Source organism: Echinops telfairi, unplaced genomic scaffold (genome assembly GCF_000313985.2).
Source record: "Echinops telfairi isolate 266 unplaced genomic scaffold, ASM31398v2 ScPeMD7_23;HRSCAF=83, whole genome shotgun sequence".
Lineage (NCBI taxonomy): Eukaryota > Metazoa > Chordata > Mammalia > Afrosoricida > Tenrecidae > Echinops > Echinops telfairi.
The window spans coordinates 46619864-46634446 of record NW_022103920.1 but is presented as its reverse complement, the minus strand read 5'-3'; the positions used below and the strand labels follow the sequence as shown (position 1 = coordinate 46634446).

Here is a 14583-nt window from a genome sequence, read left to right as displayed (position 1 = left end):
GGGGTGGGGGTGAGAGTGGGGTGGGGGTGGCAGACCAAAGATCAGGCCAAAGTGAGGAGTGTAGCTTGGAAGAGTCACATCATCTTCCTAAAGGCTGGAAAAACCCAGGATCTGTATCATCATTCTGTTTCGAATGGAGAGAATATTTAAGCCTTATAAAGGGGAAGACGTCTCAGAAACTATAGGGAAAATAGAGCACTATTCATATATATTCAAAAGAAGACCCAGGATAGCACGCTACAACTTAAAAAAAGAATAACACTCTCAATTTATAGCTATCAAGGTATCAGCGGGAAAGTTTTAAATCACTTATTAGAAAGCATTTGGACACATCTGATATTTAGAAAGGATTAAAAGCTTAGATACTCAGCGAGTTACAAAGTACAGGGCATACATAACAATTAGGGGGGAAATAAATAAGGGTAATGATGGTGATGATGGTGACTATAACAATACAGTAAGAAGGCATTTCCTAAAAGCAGCTATTACGAGAGCTGAGCTCCACATTTTTTATTCTTCTCAAGCCCGCCAGTTTCTGAGAAGGACTCAGCCCAACCTGATTTACATGCGGGTTAAAACTGAGTGGTGCGCCTGGGATGGAACACGCCTCCCTCTCTGGTTTCTAACACTCACTCACTTTCCCGGCCCAGTTTTCCAGGAGAAGGAAGGTTCTAAAACGGGATCAGACTGAATTTGGCTCACCCTCCAGAGTGCTTGCCCTTCCTTAAACTTATCTTGCCCTCAACCCTTTCCCTACATAGCTAGCACCTGCTGATCAGTCACGCTTGCAACCTGAACCAAGTTCTGATCTGGCTCTCCTCACCGCAGCCCCGAAAACATGCAAATATTTGTTCTGGTCCTTTTGAAATTGTTGTTTGTACTTGGTTCTAACATGGGATCATTTATTTCCACTAGCAAACGCTCCTTCATTCTTGAAAATTTCAGAATAATTTCTGAAATTACTATCCTATCATTTTTTCCATTAAGTTTTTTTCCATTTATTATAAAATGATTTTATTATCATTTTGGGTCATCCTTAAAAACATTGACAAATGTCTCATTAATTTTTAGCCCCCAAAGTAAAATAAAATACATTTTTGACAATGTTTAGACTGGAACTTTAATGTGGATCAAATGAAGAGAATGAATAAAGCAAAAACCTGATATGAGGCTGATACTCACCAACAATGATTTTCACTTCACATTAAAATGTAACTATGTCCCCTGTCAGGCTGGAAGTACCAAGAGTTTGCTGACTGCAATTTTATGTCTTAAATAATTTTAATTGCACTGCTTTCTCAATTAACCAGGAAATTATCTAACAAAATAAAAATTATTAACATTCTGAGCACATAAACTTTGCCCACCAGAATGTTGAGGAAGCTGATATTTCTTATTTTAGGACTGGCAAAAAGAGAGGACAGGAACAAGGGGAGCTGCTATCACGGAGTCAAGAAGAAAGAACATCTTTCAAACCTGATTGTGGTAGCAATTGTACAAGACTACTTCAGGTGCTTGAACTGTGTAATGTTATGGTATTGTAAGAGGTTCCAATAAATGATTTAAAAAATGAAAGAAAGAAGATATCATGACTTTGAAATCTAAGAATTCTAAATGAATAAAAATAGGCAAGTTTGTTTATACATGAGATGAGAAATGCATTGCTAGGTCCAAGAAAAATAGTGGGGTAATTTCCCGATGTACCCCTCTCTTATCCTGGTTGACTTCTTCATAAGTCCCGGATCAATCAGTGTGTTGTGTGGGAAAAAATGCTGCATGAGACCTCTTTAATGAGGAAATATATTAGTTTGAGGACTGTGGTAGTTATATAACTTCATGGCAACTTAAAGATATACGAAAGGATAGGGGTGATATTCAACCTCTCTGCCTTAAGCTTCCTGCTGGCTGACCCTGGTTGCTGCACCTACCACCACAAGACTTTGCACCGACTGCTCTGTAATATTCCTGCATTCTGCAATATTGCACGTGGCTGCATGGGTCTGAACAGGGACTGATAAACTAGTATCAGATTTATGGACTTGATCTGGACTGGGCTAGGGTGTTTTCTCTGTATATAACGACTTCTGGATATAAAATTCTTTCCTACATGTATGTGAGTGTCACTGGATTTGTTTCGTTAGGCAACCAGCCCAACACCAGGACTAAGATACACTTGCCAAAATCCATGTTCTTTTCAACCACCTTATATACATGTAAAGCTGGACAGTGAAAAACAAAGACTACTGGATTGTTGCACTTGTATGAAGATATTGATAAAGATTATTGACTATATCGTGAACTACCAGGAAACCTGTCTTCAAGGAGGTACAGAGGCTCCCTAGAAACAAGGATGCCAAGATTTCCTCTCACAAAATATAACATACTATTATAGGGAGGAAGCAGTCCCTGGAAAGGGGCCTTATTCTTGATAAAACAGAAGTTCAATTGAGAAGAGGAAGCTCACACTGGGCTTGGTTGACACAGTGGCTGCAACGATGGGCCGAAAGAGCAATTGTGAGGCGAGCACAGGAGTGGGTAGTTGCTTGTTGTGTTGTACATGGGTGAACTGTGAGTGACAGCTGTCTCTATAGCACTTGATAACAGTATGTCCTTAATGTTTATACAATTAAAATTGGTCCTAAACTATGGCATTCCAAAAACTTTGAAATAACTTACCAATCATTATGTGAAAAATATCACTATGAGAAAATTAAGAATAACCACATCAAATCACAAAATAGAAGATGAATATATCATTATGCTATTGTTAAATTACTGAGAATCATGGCCCAGCCAAATTAGCATATAACCTTGACTATCACAGTCAGTGTGACTCCAACCTCTGACCTCTGTGTTATTTCTAGGTCTACCTTGTTGATACACAAAGTTGTTGGGAGGTAAATATTTAAAAATAGTTTCATAAATGTAAAATGCCAGATTTGATTCATTAAATATTAATTATAGAAAATCTGATAAGCAGTGGATGATATCAAGAAAATCATATTAGAAGAAAATGAAAAGTCATTAAAAAGACAGGTATGGAAGTAAAGATCAAAGTGGATGTCAGAAGAGACTTTGAAGCTTGTTCTTAATCATAGAAAATCTAAGGCAAATGGAAAAAAATTAGGAAGTCAAAGAGCTGAAGAGAAAATTTCAAAGGGCAGTTCATTGGAGGAGATAATGCAAATTATTATAATGACATATTTAAAGACCTAGAGTTAGAAAAACAAAAAGAAATACATGCTTAACATATTTTAAACTGAAAGAACTCAAGAAAAAAATTGAGCCCAAAATTGAAATACTGGTGGATTCTATGGGAAAATATTGAATTATGCAGGGAACATCAAAAGAAGATGAAAAATATAAACAGAATCAATGAACCAAAATGCATTAATCAGCATTCCATCATTTCAGGAGGTAGCATATGAGCAGGAACCAATAATGCTAAAGGAAGAAGTTCAAGCTGTACTGAAAGCACTAATGGAAAACAAGGCACCAGAAATTAATGCACTACTCATTGAAATATTTCAACAAGCTGGTGAAGCACTGGAGCTACTCACCTGTACCAGGATTTGGAGGACAGCTGGTTGGCTAACTGACTGGAAGAGATCCATATTTGATCCGATTCCAAAGAAAGATGACCGACATAATGCTCAAATTATATAGAAGAATATCAATGATATCACATGCAAGTACAATTTTGGTGACAATCAAACCCTTTCAGGGACACTGACAAGGAACTGCCGGAGGTCCAGGCATGATTCATAAGAGGAAGTAGAACAGGAATGTCATTGTTTACATCAGAAGGATCTTGGCTGAGAGCAAAGAATACTAGAAAAATGTTTCCTTGTTTATTGACTAAGGCATTTACCTATGTGGACCATAACAAATGCAGGATAGCCCTGAGAAGAACAGGGATCCCAGAATCCTTCACTTTGCTCATGAAGAACTTGTACATGTATCAAGAGGCACCTTTGTGAGTAGAACAAAGGAATGCTATATGGGTTAAAATCAGGAAAGGTGTGTATTAGGGTTTTATATCCTCTCATTATACTTATTTAGTCTGTATACTAACAAATATGCAGAGAACCCAGGTTATATGAAGAAAAATATAGCATCAGAAATAGAGGAAGATCTATTAACCACCTTCAATATGCAATTGACACACCATTGCTTGACAAGAGGACTCGAAGCACTTGCTAATGATGATCAAGGATTGCAGCTTTCTATATGGATTGCAACTCAATGTAAAGAAAAGCAAAGTCCTTAAAACTGGACTGTTAGGTAGCATTATGATAAATTTAAAAAATTGAAGCTGTCAACAATTTCATATGGTTTGGATCCACAATCAACACTCATGGAATCAGCATTCAAGAAATCAAAAGACATGTTGCATTGGACATATCTGCTGTAAAAGATCATTTTAAAATGTTGAAAAAGTAGGATGTTACTTTGAGAACTAAGATGCACAGGCTCCAAGTCATAGTATTTTTAGTAGCTTCCTATGCATGTGAAAGTTGGACCCTAGACCAGAGTAGAATTATCACATTTGAATCATGGTGCTGGCAAAGAATATTGAAAGTACCATGGACTACCCAAAGAAGAAATAAATCTGTCTTGGAAGAAGTACAGACAGAATGCTCCTTAGAGGCATTGTTGGAAAGACTTTGTCTCCTATAATCTGGTCAGATCAGAAGAGACAAGTCTTTGGAGAAGGACATCATGCTTTGTAAAGTATCAGGGCAGTCATAAAGATGAAGACCCTTGACAAGATGGATTTGCACAGTGGCCACACCTATGGATGAGTTTGAACTTAAGAATCACTGTGAGAATGGCAGAAGACCGGGTGGTATTTAGTTCTGTTGTGCATTGGGTCGCTATGAGTTAGAAGCAATTGGACAGTACCTAACATTACAACTTCTCCACCTTATTCTTCTCACAACTGCTTGGCTGCTTGGCAGAAGACTCCATCAAAGAGTTGCCACACTGGATTAGCTCACTACATGAGAGAATCCTGGCCCAGTCAAGTTTATATAAAACCTAATGATCACAATGATGCTATCTGTGTGCTTCCATGCAGATCCATAGCCTTGGAAATCCAAAGGAAAACATAGACTCAATCTTCTAGGATCTCTACGAGTTTGGAATCCAGGGTAAGGTTTAATATAATAAAATTTATACTTTGCTAAATATTTTAAGACTATAATATTTGCCAATTAGACTAATAAAATTTCAATAAATGTCATGTGCCTTTAACGAACATTCACAACACAGCAAACTGATAAACCATACATGCATGGTGCAAATGTGTATACCCTATATATTGTGTATACCCTATATTGATATATATATATATCAATGTGTGTGTGTGTGTGTATATATATATATATCCAACTCAACTGCTCCTAATAACACACCCACATATATATGTGTGTGTGTGTGTGTGTGTACAACCACACATATGCACACGTGGGTGTGTGTGTACACACACACTAATTTTTATAAATATTCAGGAGGGGTCATCCCTTGAAAGACATGGTTGGTAAACTGGAGAGGCATCCTCAAACAGATGGATTGGCACCGTGGTTGCAACAATGGACTTAAACAGAAGAATAATTGTGAGGATGACAAAGGAGAATCAGGAACTCTTTTGTTCAATTCTGTAGAGCATTGCTAGGAGGGGTTGGACTGAACTCAATGACTTATAATATAACAAAACATAAATTAGTATATATGTATATGCATATATATACACATACACATATGGTTTAAATATACAGAATATGTGAACAAGCAAACTGATAAACCATACATGCATGGTGCAAATGTGTATACCCTATATGTATGTGTGTGTGATATATGTGTGTGCATATGTATGTGTGAACATAGTTTACAAGCTTTCATACTTACATATTTATCACCTATACTGGTACCAAATTAATCAGTAATCAGATATCCTTTCATGTAAGTGAAAAAAATATTATCACTTAGCTTTTCTTATTTCTTGAAGAGGAAGGCAAATATCTTAGGAGCTATTATATTTTTGTTAAGGGACTCTGGTAGCTTAAGTAGTTATGCATTGGGCTGTTAACTGCAAGGTCGACTGTTTGAAACCATGAGCTACTCCACAGAAGGAAGACTGGCTTTCTACTTCGTAAAGAGTTGCGATCTGGGGAACGACGCACCGGCAGTCCTACCCTGCCCAATAGGATCGCTATAAGTTGGCATCGATTGAATGGCAGTGAGCTTTTTTGAATTATAGTTTTGAAAAGTTTCATCTTATAATTAAATCATAATTATTTGTATTTCCCACATTTTATGTTAGTGTATTACAACTGCTTATTTATATGGCTAGATATTTTATAATTATCTTTTCTCTCTTTTTGTCTCTTGTATGTTTCCTTCATCTCCACTCTTTTATCGTCTCCATTTAGAGTGCCTAAGAGAATTTACAACCAAATAGTCCCATAACCGAAACACTCTTCTTTTTCTCAAAACCGTTTCTCCTACAGTTTTGCCCAGCTCCATTAGGGCAACTCCAGCCTTCCACATACAAAACTTGGGATCAGCCAATGACATTTTCTGTAACTCATAGCTAATACATAAGGCATTCCTGAGATGTTTAATTTTAAATCATTTTATCTCCTTGACATGAGACACTGTCATCCCTCATCTATATAATTTTAATAACTCCCTAACGTGTTTCTTTCTTTCTATCTATTCATTCCCAGCTTGGCATATTAATATTTTTACATAATAAAGATTTCTATCATCTTGCAACAATTCTTTTTTATGTATCTTTCTATCCATACACCATATCTGTACATAAACATATTTAGATATTTTTCTTAGCGTAATAAAACTAGCACTCTACAATGAATACATAATATATGCATACATATGTACATGCACATCATTGCTGTGAAGTGATATTGAGTTACTTCCAACTCCTAGCGACCAATACAGATAAAAAAGTACTGGTTAAAAAAATCATAGAAACTGCAATTAAACAAATAGGTCAAAATGTGAAGCATTTGATCTCAATATATCTGCCATCTATGTCTACCTGTTTCTGAGGGCAGTGTTGATATTCCTCTAAGCCTTGCAGGAAGAAATCTGTACTCTTCCATTTATACCATGTCAAAACAGCAGTGTTAGAAATCTTGAAAGACTCAACTCCTGTTCATTTTAAGTCGTCTTTTGTTTTTAACTTGGAGAGCAAAAAGAAATCTGGAGGGGCAAGATCAAGGCTGTAAGTTGGGCGGGGTAAATTTCCCAATGGAATTCTCTTAGGAGAGCCTTTCTACCCCTGGAGAATGAGCCTACTGTGAACATGCATAAATGTCTATGAACCTATCGTGTCATACGTGTCCAAAACAAAGCCATGCGGAAGACAGCTTTTACGAACTTTAATATTTTCACTGAATTTTCCAGTCAAAAGCGTTTTTAAACATCTGGCAAAGTGTATAAATGGAAGTGCTCCGTAGGACACTCTGCTGAGTTTAGAATACTAGCTCACCAGTTTGTGCCTACGTATCTTTAACTGACTGTGTTCAGTATCATTGGTGAGTTAATACAGGTTTTAAAAATCTGAAGAATTCAGATCAAATGTGAAAACGAACTGCCAAGAGAAAACCTTTGGGGACAATGAATGGACTAGCACATGTATAGAATAAGCTGATGTGAGACAAAGGTCCAGAGCAATCTGGCTGCTCATGTTGGTTCAGCCCGTGACTTGTGGGGTGAGTTTAGGTAAGCCAACTACTGCGTCAGCGGTTTGTTCATGTAGAAGTCTCTACTAGGCTCCAGAGACTGCGCTGGTTGACAAGTGCATATGGAGACAATCAGATTCCCCCCTCAAGTACTTCCCCACATGGCTAAGAAGGCAGAGCCATCACACAAGAATAATGTATTGCACTATCCACAATCAGAGGCGAGAAAACAGTCACTGGCATGGAAGGTCTTCAGAGACAGTCGCTGAAGAAAATGATACCATATTGGAAGCTTGTAGAATATAGAACAAGGAAAAGAGAGTAGGGAAAATATAGCAGATCACAGCAATTTCCTCAATATAATACCTACAAAAGACAATCTAAACCTGGGATATATATACATATCTTTTTGAAAACACTGGGAAGGTATGCATCAATGATATTATGAAGCACCGATAGAACACACCATCAATCAGGCTGAAACGTGTGCTTTGAATCCCAAGCAGTTCATTCTCTCAGGAATGTATTAAGAATGGGATAGAAAACTACCCACAGGTTTCAGTGACTGGGTCCATGTTGAAATTAGGTCTGAAAGATGGGTTTGTGGAGAAGAGATTAGAAGAAAGAAATGATATGGAGTGAGTGAAGAAGAAGTAGGGGAAACATTCAGACATAGTAACTAGAGTTGAAGAAATGGTCAGAAGATAGCGGAGAAAAGTCAATAATGAGTCTCAGTATAATAAAATGTGATAGCTATATAATCTGTTGTCAATTTGAGAGGCTTAAGAGGGAATGGGGTGGAGTTTAGCCTGTCAATCAGGTCACAGCTTGATGACCTCAGTTGGAGGCGCTAAGGAGATAATAGCTCACTGAAGACAGGGCAAACGCTTACTCCCTGTGAGACATTTCTATTGACAAGACACGTGGAGCTACGCTAGAGCTCTGGAGCCAGAGGAGCCACGTGGAGACCCCTGCCAGCACCGAGATGCTTATGTTGCATCACAGTAAATGTCTTTTAACTGTCTGCCTAGTCAATTATGGCCCCAAACTCCTCTCTTGGGCTTACAAGTGGTGTTGAACTGGTGGTAAAGATGTCATCATTCTACTTTCTCTATGCCTTTCTTTTTTTTTTGGGGGGTGGGGGCGGGTATCATCTTACTGGGGACTCATACAACTCTGATCATAATCCATACATACATCCATTGTGTCAAGCACATTTGTACATTTGTTGCCCTCATCATTCTCAAAACATTTTCTTTCTACTTGAGCCCTTGGTATCAGCTCCTCATTTTCCCCGGCTCCCCACTCCCCCCTCCCTCAGGAACCCTTGTTAATTTATAAATTAATATTATTTTGTCCTACCTTACACTGTTGCTTTTTAAAAACATTTTTGTTTCACATTCAAGATACATTTTGCCCAAATAGTCTGTGGTCTCCAGGTACCTGGGTGTTGTAAGTGGTTTCGACAAAGTACTTATCTAATAATGTTTGTGGTTCCAACTTATCTAGAGGTGCTGCAGACAAAAGGCTTGGTAATCAATCTGCTTTTGCAAAGATTACAGCCAAGAACCCTCCATGGAGCAGCCCTACTGTGTGACCCCTGGGCTTCCATGAGCTGGATATATTTGACAGCAGTGGGGTGCTCTTCCTCCGATGCTTTCCAAAAGCTCAACACAGCACTTGAGGACACAATTCACCCGGCATTCAAGCCACCCTAATTGAATATATGCCTATAACTGCCACTAGAATAGAAGCAACGGGAAGCCATTGCTCTCCTAGAATTATTTTGCATGTTTAAAAACGAAATGGCTTAATGTTTGCCACACATATTTGCACCCATAGGAATTGCCCTATCTGGCATACACTCCTAATTAGTGATGGATAAGAAGCTATCATTCTCCATTGTCCAATCATATTTTTAATTAAATAATCATTTTACTAGGGGCTCATACAACTCATCACAATCTGTACATACATCATCTGTGTCCAGCACTTTAGTACATATGTTGACTTCATCATTCTTACGACACCCGCTTTCCTCTTGAGCCCCTGGTGTCAGCTCCCCACTCCCCCGAACCCCTGATAATTTATAATTTTTTTTATTATTTTATCATATCTTACCCCATCCAATGTCTCCCTCACCCACTTCTCCACTGTCTGTCCTTAATGTTCCTTTGTTACCTCCTTGAAAGCCTCTTATAGTTCCTTATCCTCATTTTTTCAAATGTTTCAGATATATTACATCACTACATTATAGTTCTTTAACAAAAGTCCAACAAAACTTCATATGTTTTACCAAATGAAGTGCAGAAAGACAAGATTAGGCAAGGCAAAAGCAAATCATACTATTAAGAGACACACAAGAAAGGAAGCTTAATATAACTCTTCCTATTATCTACTCCACCACATTAATATTGCTCTTGAGTAGTCTCGATGCCATTTTGTTTTCTTTCTGAAATCTCCCATGCAGAACTCTGTTACATAGCAACAGGTAGAGCTTTCTGAAATGAAAATCCTGTCGAGTAAATAGAAGCAAATGAAACAATCTGAATGGCTTCTGTGAAAAAGAAACTGCTCAATGATCGTTTACCATGGCAAAGCAACAGTGAAGAGGCTTGGCTTTTTCCTAAGGCTTAAAGAGGGTGGGCATCCCCTTTCAGCTGCTTTCCCATATCGCTTATATTTATCCACAGGCCAAACTGCAAACGTCAGCAGTGGAAACTCCTTGGCAGATCTTCACTGTAATATCCATTGTATTTTACACATGAGCACTCTGGTACTCCTAGAAGCCAACTGCAACTGTATATCCCTGCCTAATCATCAGATTGATATTTTCCAGGTTTCTCTATTTTTTTTAGTTTTTCTAAGCTACCTGCCACACTTCAAATGCATGCCTTCCTCAGTCTTCCTTCTTCAATGTCCAACAAAAGAAGAGTCAAAGAATCAATATCTTTGAATTATGGTGTTGGCACAGAATATCGAAAATATTGTGAAGTGCTCAAAGGATAGACCTATATTTATTGGAACAATTATAGCCAGAGTGCTCCTTAGAGACAAGAATGGCAAGACTTAACTTTACATACGTTGGGCGTATTGGCAGGAGAACCCAGTCACTGGCGAAGGGCACTATGTTTGGTGAGGTGGACGGGCAGTGAAAGAGAGGAAGACCGTCAAGGAGATGGACTGACACAGTGGCTGGAACAGTGGGCTCAAGCGGAAGGACAAGGTGAGGATGGGGCAGGCCCGGGCTCTGCTGTGCATAGGGTTGCTAGGAGTCATAAGGCACTCAACAACAACAAGCCACCTGCAACTCCCTGCCAACACTGCTCAGATGATCTGATCTACGTGTCTCTTGTGATTCACATGCATTTCTCTGGGTGAAGTTCAACATGCACATGCTCTGCAAGTGGCTTGAACTGGATTATGCAAATTCCTTTTCACTTTACAACCTTGTCACTGTGCTCTGATCCATGGTGCACATTTTCGTGTTCAAAATTACGTGGTAAACAAGGTGATGTCTCTTGCTATGTGTTGAATCTTAACGTTCAGTATAATGCATGCAAACAATGAGCGTATGGGTTCCATTTTAACTAAGCAACTGGGTGAAATTATAGTAATTATCTATCATCTACGATATCCCTGTCCTGAGAGTAACCAAAGTGCCTAATAATCATGAGAGGCATTATAAATTATTGATTAAGGCATACCATTGATAGCCAGAATTTTATCACTGCCGTTGAGTTGTTGACAACTTATAGCCTGCCTACATAGGTTCAAGTCTTGACTCCACCATTCCCCAGTTCTCTGTCATTTGGCAAGTTAATAAACCTCTATGTTTCTGCTTCCTTAATATATATAATAGAAATGACAAAAGTACCTACTTCATAAGTTAATTGTGCAAAATAAGGGCGTTAATATGCGAAATACTTAGACAAGTGCCTTTAACTTGATAAGTGCTACAGAAGGTTTAGATATTGGTGTTGAATTTGCACAGTAACTTTAAAGTAGGAATTAACTCCATAACAGGGAATTTTTGTTTTGTTTTGTTTGGTGAGGGGTACTTAACGTTATCTTCATTTTTAAAGTGAGTAAACTGACTCGTCGATCCAGAGACTGGCCAAGGTTGTGCAGCTACTTGTTGACAATCCCAATATTGAACCCAACGATGACTAGCTCCACCCCCCAGGTATTCCAGGTACACAAACTTGACCCAGATTGGTCCTCTTCTTTCCCCTCCAGGCTAAGAGTATATTTGTCTTATGTGTTAGTCTGGGTGGACTAGAAAAACAAATTGGTAGAGACACTCATATGTGTATTTTATATATATTTATACATATAAATTTATATACAAGAGCAATTGAATATTGAGGAAACATCTCAGCCCAGTCCACATCAAATCCATAAGTCCAATATTAGCCCATATGTCTGATATATAAAGTCCTCTTTAGACTCACAAAACAGATGCAATGATGCCGAATGCAGGATGAGCACAGGCCAGTGGGTGGAAGATCTTTTGAATCCAGTGGCGGTGGAAGCATGTCAGCTCTGGCAGGAGTCTCCAAGTGGCTCCTTCAGCACCAGGGCTCTAGCATAGTTTCATGTGTCTTCTCAGTAGGAATGTCTCTCAGGGAGTGAGCCTAAAACTGGTTTAATACTTAAAATCGCTTACGTATTAATTCACATCTTAGTAAAATGTGAACGTTAGATTATTAATGAGGAAGAAATTATATTTTCAAACAAGTGACAAACATCTATCTGCTTAAGATATGTCAGGGAATGCATTTTGGTCAAACTGTTACCAAAATGTGAGTTTTAACTATATTCTGCCCTTAGTTTACATAGCCCAGCAGCATTCTTAACCCCGTGTGTCTCCCGTCTCACAGCTCCTCGCCCCCAGGAAACAATTGCCTGACTACATATATGCTCACCTGAACGTTTGCCTAAGCATCACTTCAAAGGATCGAACTTATGAAAACTAAAATACTTCCCTTACATCCCAACGAAGAGGTAACATTAAAATACAGACAGTGGTTCACATTAAGCAAATAAGAAATAGATGATAAGAAATAGATTCAGGGAGTAGGGGAGGGAAGCAGCATTGCTCAGTCACGTTGCCGGTTGGTGACATGCTAGGCTGCTAAAACCATGAGACGCTCGGGACAGGTGAGGCTTTCTACTCAGAAACATAGAGATGGAGCTCTTCAAACGGAGGGTCGCGAGCCCTTTGGAGGTCGAATAACCCTTTCACAGGGGTCGCCCGATTCCTAACAGTAGCAAAATGACAGTGATGAAGTTCTGGTTGGGGGTCACCACCACATGAGAGGATCGCGGATTAGGAAGGCTGAGAACCGCTGCTCTTGGGCTACTCTGAGTTGGAAATGAATCTATGGCAGTGCATTGCTTGTCTTTAATATTTCTTCTACTTCTGCGACTATGGCTGCAAACGTGTTCATTAAATTTTTTTTCAGAAGGTTGATGGTTCCTACATGGGGACCCTGGAGGTGTCATGGCTCTTCATTGAGCTGCTTACCACAAGGTCTACAATTTAGAACTATGTGCTCCTTGGGAGAAAGACAAGGATTTCTATTCTTGTCAAGTTTTATGAGGGGGTACCCCCCCAAAACTGGAAAAAAGCTCCACAGGGCAGAGCTTTCAGAGTACCTATGTTCCCTCTAGGTGAGCACATAACAACTTGCCCTGAGTTAGTGCACCGAGCGCTGTCACCTGGGAAGGTTCTCTCTGATCACAGTGGATTTATTCGTAGAAGCAGTTTCACCCAAACCTCATTTTTTGGTGTGATGGCTGATTTAAGAAAAGAATGTGAGGCTGTGAAATTTTTTTTTCCTGCTCAGGAAAAAATGCTTCAGAAACTGTTGTGATGTTGAACAAAGCTTCCAAGGACAGCCCTATGGGAAAACTGAAGTGTACAAGTGGTTTTCTATTTCAAAGGACTGGCTCTCCATCAATTTCCCTAACTAATGAATATGTTTCACCAAGTCAGACTGCTCATCAAGCTTTCTATCTGGAGGTTCTGAAAAGATTGCATAATAGGGTATGACTGAAAAAAGGCTTGATTTGTGGCAGACACGGGACTGGTTTTGCCACTCCAACAATGCACTTGCCCACATAGCCATCTCAGTGTGCCAGTTGTGGGCAAAACACAGCATGCTTCTCTTGCCCCACATAGCTGACTCACCTGACCTCACTACGTATGACTTCTTTTTCCCCCCACAAAAATAAATAGGAACATGAAAGGACAGTGATTTGATGACACAGAAGAGGTGAAGGAACAAAATGAGGGACGTGCTGTCGGCCATCCAAACAGATGAGTTTGAAAAATGTTTCCAAGAATGGAATAACAGTTTTGACAAATGTATTAATTGTGATGGAGAGTACTTTGAGAGTGATGTTTGTTTTGCAAATAAAGATTCAATACATAGCTTTGAAACAATATCCTGGCTTTTTGGGAGGGTTTCCCCTCATACTCTCAGAAACCCAGAGGTTAGTTCGACCCTGTCCTATGGGGTCCCTATAAGTCCAAACAGACTCAACAGCAGGGAGTGAACCGGTCCCACTTATCCGTTCTGTTCTGTGTGTGAAGTGATGGGCAAAATGCCTACGAAACATAGCCGTTAGTTACTAAGTGAAAGACTTTGTTTATTTACATAAAAAATTTCATAGTATATACACAAAATGTAGCACAAAACATACCAGATTATGCCCACCATAATTAAGCATCTACACAAAGGTAATGGATTCTTGTCTATATTGTTTCTGATAGTATTTCATACATGGAGCCTAAAACAGTATCAAATACACAGTAGGTACTTAATAACTATTTTCAAAATAAATGCATCACTAACTAAGTGGA

At 38.9% G+C, this 14583-nt stretch overlaps 1 protein-coding gene across 2 annotated transcripts in view; it reads right to left on the bottom strand.

Annotated features, from left to right (window-relative positions):
• Positions 1-14583, bottom strand: part of CD36 (CD36 molecule) — a 100521-nt gene that overhangs the window by 83045 nt on the left and 2893 nt on the right. The gene's annotated exons all lie outside the window — the stretch shown is intronic.